The 18,266-nt window shown below is 50.2% G+C and overlaps 1 protein-coding gene across 1 annotated transcript in view; it reads left to right on the top strand.

The window, feature by feature from the left end:
* The first annotated feature begins 10,032 nt into the window (after positions 1–10,032).
* The window catches only part of PLXNA3 (plexin A3), a 122,641-nt gene continuing 114,407 nt past the window's right edge, over positions 10,033–18,266 (top strand). Inside the window, exon 1 of the mRNA XM_066580458.1 lies at positions 10,033–10,132. The gene's annotated coding sequence lies outside the window, so the exon portion shown is untranslated. The remainder of the gene's footprint in view (positions 10,133–18,266) is intronic.

Raw genomic sequence — 18,266 nt, 5'->3', positions numbered from 1 at the left:
CGATGGTCTGTGAAATGAATGAAGCTTATGTGCTCACAGTGTCCGGCTATCATTCCAGGTCATGGCCGGCCTTAGCTACATGCAATGGATGTGGTGTCATAGGGCACTGGCCACCAGTTGGATGTAGGCTAGGAGTGATCACCCTCTTTAGGTCGACCTGGCCAGATGATTTCCTTCCTCCATGTGGCAGCATCTTGTGGAGGTTCATTAATCTTCCTCCTCCTGGCTCTGTCTACTCCCCTCTGATGTTCCAAGGCATCCCTGTCAGCCCATCTGCACCCCCACAATACAATTACTTAGTTCTACTACTGTTGCTATGAGCTTGGTCCTGGTATTGTATCTATGAACTGAGGTCGGTTCCTGACGTATTTATAAGTTTGGTACTGTATTGATGTACTGAGCTTGGTTCCGATATTGTATCCATGCACAGAGGTTGGTTACTGTGGTATTTATGTTATAAGTTTACTTCTGGTGTTGTCTTTATGTTATGAGCTTGGATCTGATGCTGTATTGATGTACTGAGCTTGGTTCTGATATTGTATCCATGCACCGAGGTTGGTTGCTACAGTTTTTATGTTATAAGTTTGCTTCTGGTACTGTCTTTATATTATGAGCTTGGATCTGATGATTTATTTATGTACTGAGCTTAGTTCTAAGGATTGTATTTATATTATGAGTTTGGATCTGGTATTGTATCTATGCACTGAGTTTGGCTCTGGTGCTGTATTTATGTTATGACCTTGGTTCTAGTGCTGCGTTTATGCATGGAGCTTGCTTCTGATGCCATATTGATGCATTGAGCTTGCTTCTGATGCCATATTGATGTACTGAGCTTGGTTCTGATATTGTATCTATGCACCAAGGTTGGTTACTGTGGTATTTATGTTTTAAGTTTCATTCTGGTACTGTCTTTATATTAGGAGCTTGGATCTGATGCTGTATTTATGTACTGGGCTTAGTTCTAAGGATTGTATTTACATTATGAGTTTGGGTCTGGTATTGTATCTATGCACTGAGTTTGGCTCTGGTGCTGTATTAATGTTATGACCTTGGTTCTAGTCCTGTGTTTATGCATTGAGCTTGCTTCTGATGCCATATCGATGTACTGAGCTTGGTTCTGATATTGTATCTATGCACCAAGGTTGGTTACTGTGGTATTTATGTTTTAAGTTTCATTCTGGTACTGTCTTTATATTATGAGCTTGGATCTGATGATGCATTTATGTATGGAGCTTAGTTCTAAGGATTGTATTTGTATTATGAGTACGGGTCTCGTATTGTATCTATGCACTGAGTTTGGTTCTGTTGCTGTATTTATGTTATGACCTTGGTTCTAGTGCTATGTTTATGCATTGAGCTTGCATCTGATGCTGTATTGATGTACTGAGCTTGGTTCTGATGCTGTATTGATGTACTGAGCTTGCTTCTGATGCTGTATTGATGTACTGAGCTTGCTTCTGATATTGTATCCATGCACCGAGGTTAGTTGCTACAGTTTTTATGTTATAAGTTTGCTTCTGGTACTGTCTTTATATTATGAGCTTGGATCTGATGATTTATTTATGTACTGAGCTTAGTTCTAAGGATTGTATTTGTATTATGAGTTCGGGTCTCATATTGTATCTATGCACCGAGTTTGGTTCTGTTGCTGTATTTATGTTATGACCTTGGTTCTAGTGCTATGTTTATGCATTGAGCTTGCTTCTGATGTTGTATTCATGTACTGAGCTTGCTTCTGATGCTGTATTGATGTACTGAGCTTGCTTCTGATATTGTATCCATGCACCGAGGTTAGTTGCTACAGTTTTTATGTTATAAGTTTGCTTCTGGTGCTGTGTTTATATTATGAGCTTGGATCTGATGCTGTATTTATGTACTGAGTTTGGCTCTGGTGCTCTATTTATGTTATGTCCTTGGTTCTAGTCTGTGTTTATGCATTGAGCTTGGTTTTGATGCTGTATTGATGTAATGAGCTTGGTTCTGGTACACTATTTATTTTTTTAGCTGTTCTGGTGTGGGTATGCTGCTATCTGGCTGCTTTCAGCACAAGGAGAATACAGGCAGACTGCCTATCAGTGTAATATGTATAGTTTTTTTTATTATTGGGAGGGGGGGGGGGGCAAAAAAAATTCCGCAAAGGGTTCCATCTAGCCTAAGTGATGACATAATGAGCACCGGCCGCTATTGGGCCCCTTCTGCTGTGTATCTGAAAATCATTTTCTAATCCCATAATTCTTCCATTTGCGGAGCCCCCCATCCTCCTTCCAATTGCTTGTGTCCAAGTGTAAAGCATCTGGTCACAGAAGGTCACAGACAATGGTGGTGGTGGTGGGGGGGGTTATCTGTTTGCAGCAGGCTCTGGCACACGCTGGGTTAAGTAATGTACTCCTGATATTACAGATCGTCCTTACACAAAATAACATTTCCTCTGTGACCTTAATGCGGTTATGAATATTCTCCGCTGTCACTGGAAATCGAGTTAGTATCGCATCTTCCCAACATTTAGCCTTCAATAAAATGTCACCGCAAATGCAGATCGCTTTTTAATTCAATTTACTCGCCGAGCGCCCAAACAGCGCAGCCCTCAGCCGCCCGGACAGCAGCAGCTATACCATTATATACCGCGCACCAATACAGGTCAATACTGTAATCACTTAGAGGGAATCCCCATAACAGATCAATGTCGTGTCGAATTAATTCAGATAACCGAGAAATGGCGAGTAGATTACCGGATCCGCCCCCATACAAGCGCGCTATTCATTAATGGCAGACGCGGATGGTCTGTAATAGGTATTGATCACAAGCAAACACCCTCCTATATATCGATTACCTGAAACTCATGGAACCGTCCCATTGAAAACAGCGGTCAGTAATAATCGTTCAAATAACCGCGCCATTGTTTGCTAATGTGTGTTATACAGAAATGCGCTAATACCTGTGCTGCTAGCCATATGCCTTATATACTGTATGCTCCGTATCAGACGAGTGCGTGATGCGACAGCTCTCCTATATGAGGTTCGCCATGTGTGCCACGCCCACCGTCCAATATCGCGGGATCTACCGGAAGGAAATACGCAGAATTAGCAACACAACATTACAAATGGTATAGAAATAATAGTAATAATAATATTTTTCATTTCTATAGCGCCAACATATTCTGCAGCGCTCCACAAGTATTACAATATAAGATATAGCGTTCATAAGGGTGTATTTGCATAGCGGATTACGTGCGCAATTTTTGCACATGGAATATATAGTAAATAGAACCCAATGATTTCAATGTTCGATCGCCTAAAAACATATGCGGTACGTCCGATATTGGTGCATATTACACACTGCAAGAGGCCATTGAAGGAAACGGGCCAAATATGCAGTGGGTATACAGGAAACACGTTTATTACATGGGCCAGTCTACATATTTATTGGCGTGTTTAACCCTTTCCAATCCAATGTCTGACGTCTAAAGGCATTATGATTTAAGGCTGTACAGCTCCGATGTTGGAAGACGTCCGTCGGGGTTTTCTTACTGTATATTGCCAACCTCTCTGCTGTCGGAGCCTATCCAACGTGTCCCCTCATGTAGTACTGGCTTTAGCCAGCAGATAGCGCCATTGTATAACGGCAGAAAAAGAGTAAGCCCCCTAGGAAAACCAGGATACAAATTGGATTGGAAAGGGTTAAATATAAAGTCTATTTGCTCGCACAGAAGCCTGTAGCAGGGGGTGAAATACGCGGGTATAAGCAGTGTCAATCACGTAGATATGCAACAGAAACGCTCTTACGCCCGCGTGGATGAGCCCCGAGGATGCCGCACACTAACAGGTTTATGCAGCGTATTACGCACAATAATGGCTACTGAAATCAATGGCCGCGTGTAAATACGCTGGAAGCCTGCATATTTATGCACTGATTCATGGGTATTATGTGCTTTTGTCATGCGTGCGAATACACTGTGTACGGGCAGAAATACGCAAAGTATCAGCGGATTTTGGCCCATGAACACACTGCGTATTCACAGGCTGCAATATGTATACAACCGTGTGAATGTACACAATAGGAGAGAGGGTCCGGCTCACAGGAGCTCACAGTCTATGAGGAAATAGGGGGACACGAGCTTACAGTCTATGAGGAAATAGGGGGCACAAGAGCTTACAATCTATGAGGAGATAGTGGGGGACACAAGAGCTTACAGTCTATTAGAAAATAACGGGGACACAAAAGCTTACAATCTATGAGGAAATAGGGGGACACAAGAGCTTACAGTCTATGGGGAAATAGGGGGGACACAAGAGCTTACAGTCTATGGGGAAATAGGGGGACACAAGAGCTTACAGTCTATGGGGAAATAGGGGGGACACAAGAGCTTACAGTCTATAGGAAATAGGGGGACACAAGAGCTTACAGTCTATGAGGAAATAGGGGGACACGAGCTTACAGTTTATGAGGCAATAGGGGGACACGAGCTTACAATCTATGAGGAAATAGGGGGACACAAGAGCTTACAATCTATGAGGAAATAGGGGGACACAAGAGCTTACAATCTATGAGGAAATAGGTGGACAATAGAGCTTACAATCTATGAGGAAATAGGGGGACAATAGAGCTTACAATCTATGAGGAAATAGGGGGGACACAAGAGCTTACAGTCTATGAGGAAATAGGGGGACACAAGAGCTTACAGTCTATGAGGAAATAGGAGGACAGAAGAGCTTACAATCTATGAGGAAATAGGGGGACACAAGAGCTTACAATCTATGAGGAAATAGGGGGACACAAGAGCTTACAGTCTATGAGGAAATAGGGGGACACAAGAGCTTACAGTCTATGAGGAGATAGGGGGGGACACAAGAGCTTACAGTCTATGAGGAGATAGGGGGGGACACAAGAGCTTACAGTCTATGAGGAGATAGGGGGGACACAAGAGCTTACAGTCTATGAGGAAATAGTGGGGACACAAGAGCTTACAGTCTATGAGGAGATAGGGGGGACACAAGAGCTTACAGTCTATGAGGAGATAGGGGGGACACAAGAGCTTACAATCTATGAGGAAATAGGGGGACAATAGAGCTTACAATCTATGAGGAAATAGGGGGACACAAGAGCTTACAGTCTATGAGAAATAGGGGGATGAAGGGATTGGGTTCTAAGGGCGAATATAGAAGCGGGGTAGATGGAGAACAGATAGATTAGGGAATCTGATGGACCTCCTTAAGAAGATGTGTTTTATGGCACACTACAGGCCTCATGCCGACGGCCGAGTCCAATTCTGCCTGCAAAATATCACAGCGGAATCAGAGCTGGTGCCCCCCAGAGACCCTATACCCACCTCTACGGATCAGCTGCAAATGTCTCGTCTGGCGAGCCACCACATGGTGCGGTTTTCCCCTGCGATTGGAAAGTCGCAGTTGATTTCCGCTCGTGGGCAGGGGAGAATCGTTTACCACAGCATGTCTATGGATGGACATTGCTGCGGGATTTGCAGCGGGTATTTGACCGCGAATTCCGCAGCAATAATCCGTCCGTGGGCATTCGGCCTTAGACTGTGGATGTTGAGAGTTGACCTCGTTCTCTGGGGTAGCACATTCCAGTGAGCTGGTGCAGCTCCAGAAAATTCTTGAAGACAGACGAAGTGGGGTTCAGATTAAAGGGAAGCTTAGAGTCTAAAGTCGTTAGCAGAGCATGGTAAGGTTGGTAGACAAAGATAAGGGGGATATAGGGTGATGTAGCACTGTGGGTGGCTTTATGGATACTAGTTTAAAATGCATTCTATAGTGGATGGGCAACCGATACAGTGACTGGCACAGGGTGGAGGAATCAGTGTAGTGACTGGCAGAGGGTGGAGGAATCAGTGCAGTGACTGGCACAGTGTGGAGGAATCAGTGCAGTGACTGGCACAGGGTGGAGGAATCAGTGTAGTGACTGGCACAGGGTGGAGGAATCAGTGCAGTGACTGGCACAGGGTGGAGGAATCAGTGCAGTGACTGGCAGAGGGTGGAGGAATCAGTGCAGTGACTGGCACAGGGTGGAGGAATCAGTGTAGTGACTGGCAGAGGGTGGAGGAATCAGTGCAGTGACTGGCAGAGGGTGGAGGAATCAGTGCAGTGACTGGCACAGGGTGGAGGAATCAGTGCAGTGACTGGCAGAGGGTGGAGGAATCAGTGCAGTGACTGGCACAGGGTGGAGGAATCAGTGCAGTGACTGGCACAGGGTGGGAGCATCAGTGCAGTGACTGGCACAGGGTGGGAGCATCAGTGCAGTGACTGGCACAGGGTGGAGGAATCTGTGTAGTGACTGGCACAGGGTGGGGGCATCAGTGTAGTGACTGAGCGTACACATAGGGTGATATAATAAAAGTGTCAGTCACTTATTGATACTATGACTGCCTATCATGAGAACTCTTTGGCAGGCAGTTATGAGGCACCAGGGGGTACAACTACTTTTTACTTGAAAGGGACAGACGGCAAGTGACATGAAATTGTGCCAAAAAAGTGTAATATATGCTAGTGCCATAGAAATACAGTATATTACTGTCATAATGATATTATACATGTACCTGCATGGTGGGACCCCCACTTACAAATATTGCACCCCAATCTGCAGAACACACACTGCCCACACATAATAGTGGCATCAGAGCACACAGTCACGCATACAAGTGGTATCCCAGCACCTAGGGTATGTCCTCCTGTAATACCGTAGTAGCATCTCAGCACAAACTGCTACAGACTGTCCACCCGTAATAGTGGATTCTACCAGACATTGCAGAATAGAATCCTAGAATGGTTGGACGGAACCTCCAGGGTCATCGGGTCCAACCCCCTCCTCAGGGCAGGATTCACTAAATCATCCCAGACAGATGTCTGTCCAGCCTTTGTTTGAACACTTCCATTGAAGGAGAACTCCCCACCTCCCGTGGTAACCTGTTCCACTCATTGATCACACTCACTGTCTAATATCTATGGTGTCTCCTCCCTTTCCGTTTCATCCCATTGCTTCTAGTCTTTCCTTGTGCAGATGAGAATAGGGCTGATCCCCCTGCAGTGTGACAGCCCTTCAGATATTTGTAGACAGCTATTAAGTCTCCTCTCAGCCTAAACATTCCCAGATCCTTTAACCGTTCCTCATAGGACATGATTTGCAGACCGCTCACCATCTTGGTAACTCTTCTCTGAACTTGCTCCCGTTTGACTATGTCTTTTTTAAAGTAGGGTGCCAAGAACTGGACACAGTATTCCAGATGAGGTCTGACTAAGGAAGAGTCGAGGAGGATAATGACCTCACGTGATCTAGACTCTATGCTTCTCTTAATACATCCCAGAATTGTGTTTGCCTTTTTGGCTGATGCATCACATTGTTGACTCATGTTCAGTCTATGATCTATTTGTATACCCAAGTCTTTTCCACATGTATTGCTGCTTAGCCCAATTCCTCTTATTTTTGGGGATGCGGTTGTATTCAGAATTAGCCGATCACATTTAGTCAACACTCTGCTGCCGTCATTTACAGGGATTCTGATTTACCCCGTATAAAGTTCAGCTCTTCTAGGAGGATTTTCCTGGCATTTTCTTAGTTGCATTTTTCAGCAAAAGCTGTAAGGCACTTACAAAACATCAAAGGGATCTGATTGTTGAAAGGTGTCAGTCAGGAGGAAGGAACAAAAAAAAAATTACATATACCATCGAACACAGTGAAGACCGTCATTAACAAGGGGATTAAATTTGGCGCAACTGATATTACCAAGAACTGGACGTCCCTCAAAAACTGATGAAGGGACCAGAAGAAAATTTGTCTTGGAGGCTGCCAAGAGGCCTACAGCAACATTAAAGGAGCTTCAGGAGGAGGTTCTTGCAAGTACTGATTGTGCAGTCATGTGACAAGCATATCCCAAATTCTTCATATGTCTGGACTGTGGGGTAGGAGGAGCAAGATGGAAGCCTTTTCTAGCAAAGAACATCCAAGCCCGGCTATGTTTTACCAAAACCTCCATCCAGTCTGCCAGAAGTCTGTGGAGAACGTGTTATGTCTGAGGAGACCGAGGGGAGACTTCATGGCCATAATTCCAAAAGGTATGTTTGGCACAAGGCCAACACTGTGCATCACCAGAAGACCACCAACCCGCAGTGAGGATGGTGGAGGCGGCATTATGTATGGAGATGTTGTTCTGCTGCAGGAACTGGGGCTTTAGTCAAGGTGGAGGAGAATTATGAACATTTCCAAATATCAGCCCATTTTTGCACAAAAACTTCAGACTTCTGCTAACAAGCCGAATATGAATTTCCCCTTTCAGCACGACGACGGCCCAAAGCAGACCTCCGAATCACCAAAAGAATGGCTTCACCACAAGAAGATGAAAGTTTTGCAATGTCCCAGCCAGACTGCAGACCTGAATACCATTGTAGATCTGTGGGGTGACCTGAAGAGGGCGCTGCACACGAGATGGCCTTGTAATCTGACAGATTTGGAACGCTTTTGCAATGAAGAGTGGGCAAAGATTGCCAAGTCATGGTTTGCCCCGCTGATAGATATGCCCTATCCAAAAAGACTGAATGCTGTCAGAATGTCAAACTGTTCATCCACAAAGTATTAGTTTAGGGTGTGTATATTTATGCAACCACATTATTATACTTTTTTACATTTTACCACCATAAGGGGGCTCTCACACAGGCGTCTGTAAAAACACGGCACTTTATAATAATTGCAACGGGTGATGAGGGGCGTTCAAAGGAAATGAACGCTGAAACGCATTAACATAGGGCACCCAGCACATTGCCCACCTCAAGGCACCCAACACACCTACATTCACCATGCACACCTATAGGCACCCAGCCCAAACTGCCCACCTGTAGTCACCCAGCACACCTCCAGGCACCCAGCCCAAACTGCCCACCTGTAGCCACCCAGCCCAAACTGCCCACCTGTAGCCACCCAGCCCAAACTGCCCACCTGTAGCCACCCAGCCCAAACTGCCCACCTGTAGCCACCCAGCCCAAACTGCCCACCTGCAGGCACCCAGCCCAAACTGCCCACCTGCAGGCACCCAGCCCAAACTGCCCACCTGCAGGCACCCAGCCCAAACTGCCCACCTGCAGGCACCAGCACACACTGCCCATCTGTAGGCACCCAGCACACACTGCCCATCTGTAGGCACCCAGCACACACTGCCCATCTGTAGGCACCCAGCACACACTGCCCATCTGTAGGCACCCAGCACACACTGCCCATCTGTAGGCACCCAGCACACCTCCAGGCACCAGCACACCTCCAGGCACCAGCACACACTGCCCACCTCCAGGCACCCAGCTCGGTACCCACATCTGTGCACCCAGCACACATCCAGGCACCCAGCTCGGTGCCCACATCTAGGTACCCAGCACACCTCCGGGCACCTGCACACACTGCCCACATCTAGGCACCCAGCACACACTGCCCACATCTAGGGACCCAGCACACCTCCGGGCACCCAGCTCGGTGTCCACATCTAGGCACCCAGCACACCTCCGGGCACCAGCACAAACTGCCCACATCTAGGCATCCAGCACACCTCCGGGCACCAGCACACACTGCCCACATCTAGGGACCCAGCACACCTCCGGGCACCAGCACACACTGCCCACATCTAGGGACCCAGCACACCTCCGGGCACCAGCACACACTGCCCACCTCCGGGCACCAGCACACACTGCCCACCTCCGGGCACCAGCACTCTCTCCCTCCGCTCACCCTCCTCACACCGAGCAGTAGCATCTCACAACAGCGATGTGCTAAGTGATGGGCCGTACCATCCGTCCCAGGGGGTGGCGGGTCTCAATGTGTACTATTTCTGAGACCAAAGTACAGTGTGATTCCATCAGTTTGGATTACTCTCATTTTATAATAAGTGCCCCCACCATCCAGATTCATTTCTATGCGAAGCGCATTATAACCACCCAGTCCTCGCAGTTCACAAGTGATCGGCGCCCCCCGTTTTGCAGTGGTAGCGTCCATGTAGAAAAGGGTCTCTGGGGCTCGGAGCGGCTCAGTGTGAGCGGGCGGCGGTGCTGGTGGGAGCGGCTGTGTGATCGGGGGTCTCTGCTGCTCTGTTGTACCCTCGAGCCCCCTCCCCACAATACCGAGGAAGACCCCACAATGCACGGTGAGTAGGAGCTCGGGCTGCGCCCGTATTCAGCCTATGGGGGTGCCTGCCGGGAGCCCCTGGAAGGGAGGGGCACTGCCAAGGGCAGGTATGGGGGGTGCCAGGACGTGCCAGTCAGGGGGGAGTTCTGGTCGTGGACTGTGGCTGCTGCACCTTGCACGGTTTTGGGGTGTGACCCCTTATTTTGGGGGGCTCTGGTGTATTTAGCATCTTGCACTTTTGGGGTGTTGTACTGTAACCCTTTCCCTGCTGCACCAGGTGTGACCCCACCGTTCAGTCCTGCCACCTGACTCCGCCCCCCCCCTCCCATTGATGTGACATCTACCTGCCCGCTGTGACAGGTGTTCCGCTCGCCGTGACCCACGAAGCTGACACTCTACACAGGTGTGAGAGCGATTCGCACTAAAGATCAATGGCGATTGTTTCCGTATTTGTCCTCTCGCGGATGGCGAAAATTATTTACACGTAGCGCCCCGAGGACTCCGTGACCGCCCGCCCATTACGATTCTAGTTGGGTTTTGGAGCTCGCAATCCAGTGCGGGACGAGCGTTCACGTCTTTGGCGCGGGTGACGGATTTAATCAGTTCGCTCTTATGTAAGCGCAATATTTGTAATTCGCTCTAATAACGTGTGATCTTATCCGGAAACCCCAGGAGCTTGCAATCTGTTAGCAGCCGTGCGGCTCTCGAGGGAGCCGTAGCGCTCGGCCCTTCCCCCGCCGCTCGCCGAAGCCAATGGCTATTCCAGCTTGAGGATACAAGTTTAATAGCGAGATGCCACATCTGATGAGCGCCGCGTGTGCGCTGAGACGAGCGTTCTGGAGGAGGCAGCAGATTGGAGCTCTTGTCACAATGGAGGGAACAGATGTGGTCTTCGTGCGGCCGGACGGGATGGCAGTAGGGAGGGTATCGGGTTGGGCCCAAGAGCTTGCACTTTAGTATTGCGCCGGTAGTAGACCGGGAGATGGGACTTGCAGCGTTACGTAATTCTAGGTGGGTTGCGGACGGGAGTTTTGTAATATCGTGCGATGATCGTAAACGGCGATATTCGCGTGCCCAATTTTGGTGGCATGAGTTGCCCAAAAATCCTGCAATGTGAGATCAGCGTGCGATGATTTACGGCGCGGGTTTTATCGCAACGCGTAAATACGAAGTGAATAGAAGGCATTGATTTCAAGGAGTTTGTTCACGAGCGCAATTTTCGGTCGCGTGAAAAAAAAAAACGTAGCGTGGTTTATTTTGGCCCGTATTAGGATGTGAATGGGACGGTGCAATTGCGCGGCGAGTATGCATGAAACGGTGCGCATAAAATCAACGGTGCCTCCTTTGCACGCAGGATTTGCACGTGCAGAAAGGTAGCAAGAAAGGCCGCAGTATGCGCTAAACAGGCGGTTTCTCTGGTCCGTGAATACGCTGCGTATTTATGGACCGCAGCTCGCGTTCGTCCGTGTGCATGAGGCCTCGCAGTGCTTGAAAAATGTACCGTTCTCATGACGCATATGTGTTATTTTTTTTATATTCGTGTTCACTGCGTTTTTCACGTACGCCAAAAAAAAAAAAAACGCAAGAAGGCCAAAGTGATGTCAGTTTTGTCGCAACCCACAGAAAGCGGGGTGTGGAGAACGCAGCAAACACAGATACTAGTGCGTACTCACCGCGACGTTAATGTCCGTTCATGCGGCAGTCTGCGGTTTCGGTGCGTGTATTTGGTGTGCGTGCGGTTTTTTTTGCGCACGTCTTCACTGTTTTTCAAGGGCAAAGAAGAGCCGTTTTTTTTTAACGCTCCAATAGACAGATGCGCATTTTAGGTCCATAATACGGATAACATGGGACACGCCGCCATTTTTTTTCACACGTGATGAAAGTGAAGTTTAAAATACAGATAGAAAATCCGCCCTTGTGAACGGGCCCTTCGCTGCCATTTTTACTACGGTGCTGCTGCATCACAATGACAGGTGCCAGGAGGGCAACCAAAGGGGCAACTAGAAGCTCTTGGGCCCCAATGTACAATCTGTCCTCGGGTGCCTTACTTATCGTGTGCTGCCAAATGTGGTGAGGCTAACACTCCGGGCCCGGTAGTGACTGCGACCTCTGCGTCCCTACAGCAGGGCCTCCTGTGTGCAGCTGGTTACATGTCCGGTAGATGTTACTGAGGGTCTTCATGCCAGGGCCTATTAAAATAGCCATGGATGTAAACCTTTTACCCCAGTGCTTCCCCTAGAGGGAATGATACAGAATTGCACATTGGCTCACCAAGGAAAGCTTACAGAGTGGTGTGTGGCGGCACAGGGCACTGCAGACTGGCACAGCGTATTTCAGGACCGTAAGTAAGGCATCGTCATGGGTGGTAGCAAACATCATGCCAGTCATTCTCTGCCCGGATTTTTACTATCCCAGTCCATGATGCCCTACAGGTAACCCTGTTATTTTTGCTGCGGAGTTGTTGTAATGGTGCCGGCGCTCGTTAGCATGGCGTCTGCGCAGTTCCTCATCCAGCTCTCCCGGACTCCTGAGCTGCCCGTTCTCTGTGCTTATATAGAAGTTCATCCCGCATAACTACGGCAGACCAGTTTGCCACGCAGGGCTGTTGGAAAGCTGGGTGCCTATGTGTGGGAGCAGTGATGGCGTCTGTTTTGGCAGAGGAAGGACTAACGTGTAAATGGACCCAGTGAAAACAACGTGTTCTCTTTCTGTGCGCCTCGCAACGTGGAAAACTCGCACGAAAAAATCGCTCATGCTAATGCGGTCTTAGGCCGGTGTCAGACGGGCGTAAGTGCATTTACGTGCGCGTTTGCACCGCGTATTTGTGCAATGGGCGTTATGTATTTGGCGGCATGTGTGTTACTGTACTATTTGTACACGCAAATTGTGCGCCTCTGCATGTGAAAAAAACGTGCAGCTTGTGCGCCAATTCATTGATTCACTCAATATGCGCTCTTTCTCTGCACAAATGCGCAGGATCCGTTCGGCGGGCGCGGGTTCGTCAGGCTGATATCGCACTCTGAAACCTGTAATTTTTCTATGCGAGTTTGATGCGTTGGGCGAGAAAAGCGCGTGGCGTCGCGGCTCTACACGGGATTTTCATGCCTTTTTTTGCGCGTGTCAAAATCGCATGTGTTTCAATGGGAAAAAACAAATTTTGCGCGTGCGTGCGACGCAATGTGTGCTCTCTCAGACAAGAATGGGTGAGATTGCCCCAAAAATAGCGCATGCTGCGATGCACAAAACTCGTGTTTAAAGCACCATGCGCAAGCACCCTGTGCGGGTACGTTCACATGGCGGATTCGCTGCGGAATTTTCCGTGGCGAATTCCGCCTTGTGAACATAGCCTAAGGCCGCTTTTACGTAGCCGGGAAAATCGCACATTTGTGGATTGTGAGTCGCACGAATATGAACCCCGTTCTTTTGAATGGAGTCACGCAGATCTTATCGTTCCTGCATCGCATCGCGGGAAAAATCGTGTTGTGTCTTATCTTTGGGCGTTCCCTCGCATCTCGTCAGAACGCCTCGCTAATTGTTTTCAAAGGTGTCGCCAAAGCATGGCACGGCGAGCGAGTGCGATACGATGTTTCCCCTTGAAAACAATGAAAAACGCTCCACGATCCTCCGCCACGCCAAAATGCGTTGACACGAAAACGCCTCGCATCCGTGGCAAAATCGTACGTTGGCGAGCGTTATATTGGGCGGTGAAACGCACTTGCCGTGTGAACATACCCTTAGGGTGAGAATGCTCTTCAGGACCATTTGGTTATGTAGAAAATACCCCTTGAATCGCATGGGATGGAATTCTGACAACGTTTCGCCGCCCCGCAGCTCTTCCTCCGCTTGGGCGCTGTTCATGGCGGTGTAGTACGTTGAGTTGTACCCGGCGCCCCGGCGTGGTTAATGCTTTTCATTAGATGACAACACAAAGTGACTTCTTTCTTTCAGTGCTGACATGCCGGGTCCGCCCTTAAAGGAACATGCGCCCCATTTATAGGTTGGTGTTTCTCATTATCCGGCCGTGGAGAGAAATGAATAGGGGGACATATTGTAAATCATTAGTCCTCCTGGCCGTGACCGCCAGATAAGGTTTATTATGTGCGGAGAAGATTCATTCTTTACACATTAACATTTATCGATGCGAGTCGCGCAGAAGGCCGGCCGGGATTTTCACCACCTGTCATCAGTAATGGAAGCTCCCCCTACAGGCTGAGAGGGGAGCTGCCGAATAATTGCTTCTGCATGAAGCAGTAAGTGATGTGTGATACCTCGCTGTACTTAAAAGTCTTGCTGTGTGATAAATATTTCATGCCATAAACAATGCAATATGTTATTATGTAACAGGCGGTGTATGGTTATGTATACACCGCGGAAACCGACCGTTACAGCCAGAAGCAGTTGGTGGAAACCTGGCAGACCTGTACAGTGTAACCCATAATGAATCGGACAGTTCAGTACTATTTGCTACAGGGGTCAGGAAGAAGGGTGCCCACCGTGGGCCCCAGCACAGGGGTCTGGAAGAAGGGTGCTCACCGTGAGCCACGGCACAGGGGTCAGGAAGAAGGGTGCCCACCATGATCCTCGGCACAGGGGTCAGGAAGAAGGGTGCCCACCGTGGGCCCCAGCACAGGGGTCAGGAAGAAGGGTGCCCACCGTGGGCCCCAGCACAGGGGTCAGGAAGAAGGGTGCCCACCATGAGCCCCGGCAAAGGTGTCAGGAAGAAGGGTGCCCACTAGAGATGGGCGAGTATACTCGCTAAAGGCAATTGCTCGAGCGAGCATTGCCTTTAGCGAGTATCTCCCCCGCTCGAGACTGCAGGTTCGGGTGCCGGCGCGGGGGAGCAGTGAGTAGCGTCTGTCAGCGGGGGGGAGAGAGGGAGAGAGAGATCTCCCCTCCGTTCCGCCCCGCTCTCCCCTGCAGCTCCGTGCCCGCTGCCGTCACCCGAACCTGCAGTCTAGAGCGGGGGAGATTTGCCTTTAGCGAGTATACTCGCTCACCTATAGTGCCCACCATGAGCCCCGGCACAGGTGCCAGGAGGAAGGGTGCCCACCATGAGCCCCGTCACAGGTGCCAGGAGGAAGGGTGCCCACCATGAGCCCCGGCACAGGTGTAAGAAAGAAGGGTGCCCACCATGAGCCCCGGCACAGGTGTAAGAAAGAAGGGTGCCCACCATGAGCCCCGGCACAGGTGTAAGAAAGAAGGGTGCCCACCATGAGCCCCGGCACAGGTGTAAGAAAGAAGGGTGCCCACCATGAGCCCCGGCACAGGTGTAAGAAAGAAGGGTGCCCACCATGAGCCCCGGCACAGGTGTAAGAAAGAAGGGTGCCCACCATGAGCCCCGGCACAGGTGTAAGAAAGAAGGGTGCCCACCATGAGCCCCGGCACAGGTGTCAGGAAGAAGGGTGCCCACCACGAGCCCAGGGACAGGTGTCAGGAAGATGGGTGCCCACCGTGGGCCCCGACACAGGTGTCAGGAAGACGGGTGCCCACCGTGGGCCCCGACACGGCTGTCGGGAAGACGGGTGCCCACCGTGGGCCCCGACACGGCTGTCGGGAAGACGGGTGCCCACCGTGGGCCCCGACACGGCTGTCGGGAAGTCGGGTGCCCACCGTGGGCCCCGGCACGGCTGTCGGGAAGTCGGGTGCCCACCGTGGGCCCCGGCACGGCTGTCGGGAAGTCGGGTGCCCACCGTGGGCCCCGGCACGGCTGTCGGGAAGTCGGGTGCCCACCGTGGGCCCCGGCACGGCTGTCGGGAAGTCGGGTGCCCACCGTGGGCCCCGGCACGGCTGTCGGGAAGTCGGGTGCCCACCGTGGGCCCCGGCACGGCTGTCGGGAAGTCGGGTGCCCACCGTGGGCCCCGGCACGGCTGTCGGGAAGTCGGGTGCCCACCGTGGGCCCCGGCACGGCTGTCGGGAAGTCGGGTGCCCACCGTGGGCCCCGGCACGGCTGTCGGGAAGTCGGGTGCCCACCGTGGGCCCCGGCACGGCTGTCGGGAAGTCGGGTGCCCACCGTGGGCCCCGGCACGGCTGTCGGGAAGACGGGTGCCCACCGTGGGCCCCGGCACGGCTGTCGGGAAGACGGGTGCCCACCATGAGCTCCTATATACTTTTGGATCCTTGCAGGCATTGAATCGGTAAGGATATCTTGTTGACGTCTCTATGTTTACATGACTTGTGCAGTACAGTTTGTGGTGGGTGACTACGTGACATAATCATCTACCTGTGGCGTCCCAGACGTGCTTTATTGGTGATAAATCTGGGATCGCTTGGGCCAATCCATGCTTGTGACAGACTGCAAGTCGTGCCTTGTGATGGCGGCAGTATGTGGACAGCCATTATCCTGTTGGAAGTTACCATTTTGGATGGTGGGCATGAAGGGTATGACAACAGGGGGTGCCACTCTGTGCCTTAAACAACCACCAACACAGTCGGCTGGTATAAATAATTGCCCCCCAAACTGTGACTCCAGGGGTTGGACCTGTGTGTCTAAATCACCTCAGGGTTGGGCCCTTTCTCCAGAACGCCAGCGGATACGCTGATAATTATCACTTCATCCAGACAGAACCGGGACTCGTCACTGAACACAACTGTCCTCCATTCATCTGTCCGTTGCGTCTAGCAGTAGATCAGGGTAGTCGTTGCTGGTGGTGAAATCGGGGTAACAGAACACCCTGCATGGGGGGCCGAGAATACAACCGAGCTTCAAGGAATCCATTTACAATTGTTTGTGGGGCGACTACGACTCCAACCGCCGCTCCGCTCTGTGCTGCAGTCACCCATCTAGCAGCATCTACCATCAGTTTGGCGGTCTTCGCATGGCGTCGTCCCTCTGTGTCAACCTCTGCCAGGTCTGCGACTACTGGAGCTTCCCTGTGCCCACTATACTGCCATTACACTGCGGCCAGTCCTTCTGGAGATTTCACCATATGATGCCCCAATTTCGGCGATGCCGATTATCCGACCTCTCCCATGTCAGATGTTTGTGGGTACGGAGATGGAGCTCTGCGATTTGGCATACCTGGTGAAAATAAATGGAGTATTTTAAAGGGCCCCATAATCTTCATACTAATTCACGGACTTCGCCCAGTTTTTAATTATTCAATTCCTTCATGTAGACAAGCTTTCATTCACGTTTCATTCATTTTCTGTAACTTTGGGTGTAATACTTTGTAAGCATCAGTGGGACTTTGACCAAATTGTGATGTGTGGATGACCGGGTCAGAACATTTCCAAAATATCGAGTCTTGTGTGGTGTTCCTGGGATGTAGTGGTTAGTACCTACCAAAAGTGATCAAAGGAAGAGCAATCGGTGATGGAAACCCAAGGATCCTTGATATGTATGGGGAACCAAGACCAACTTATCTGGTCCGACCCCACAGAAGAACTGCTATAGGACAAAGTGCTAATCTGGTTCCTACTGGCAATGATGGGTGTTGGATCACACAGGGCATCAGGGTTTGCTGTGTATGGTGCTATATCAGTGTGCCCATGTAACCCCTGCCCATTGGTGAAAGTGCCTACTGTGGGTATGTGAGCATCAGAACTAGACCATGACTCGATAGAAGAAGGCGGCCCAGTCTGATGAATCACAGGTTCTTTGACATCATATGGACGGCTGGGTGTGTACGCCACTTTTACCTGGAGGACAATGCCCAGAGGAACATTGCCTGGCCTATAGTCTCCTAACACCTACCTGGCGCTCTCCACAAGGAGGAATAGTAGCCCTTGCTTGCCTGGAGAAGAGATGGCACTATGGGAAGAAGAGCATCTGATGGGCAATGTCCTGTTGGGTACTTGGGTCCTGGCATCATGTGAATGTAACCCGTACCACCTAGCTAACCTTGTACAGACAAGCACCCCCTTCATGGTAGTGGCATTCCCTAATGGCAGTGCCCTCTCCAGGATAATGTGCCCGGCCGTACCGTAAAAACTGTTCAGAAAAAGACCAAGGTCGAAGTGCTAACTTGGTCTCCAAATCCTCCAGATCTCAATCCAATCGATCATCTACAGGATGTGAAGGAGCTGCTGTTAACTTCTTGTGCCGACACCATAAGAAGTCTTGAGACCACTCCTTGATGGGTCGGAGCTGTTTTGGTGACACGAGGGCAGTGGCTTAATAATTTCTTGTGTTTCTTGCCAAAATTGGAAGCGGA

The sequence above is a fragment of the Eleutherodactylus coqui genome, chromosome 10 (assembly GCF_035609145.1).
Source record: "Eleutherodactylus coqui strain aEleCoq1 chromosome 10, aEleCoq1.hap1, whole genome shotgun sequence".
Classification (NCBI taxonomy): domain Eukaryota; kingdom Metazoa; phylum Chordata; class Amphibia; order Anura; family Eleutherodactylidae; genus Eleutherodactylus; species Eleutherodactylus coqui.
The sequence above is the reverse complement of the archived record's forward strand: the minus strand, read 5'-3'. Positions and strand labels throughout refer to the sequence as shown.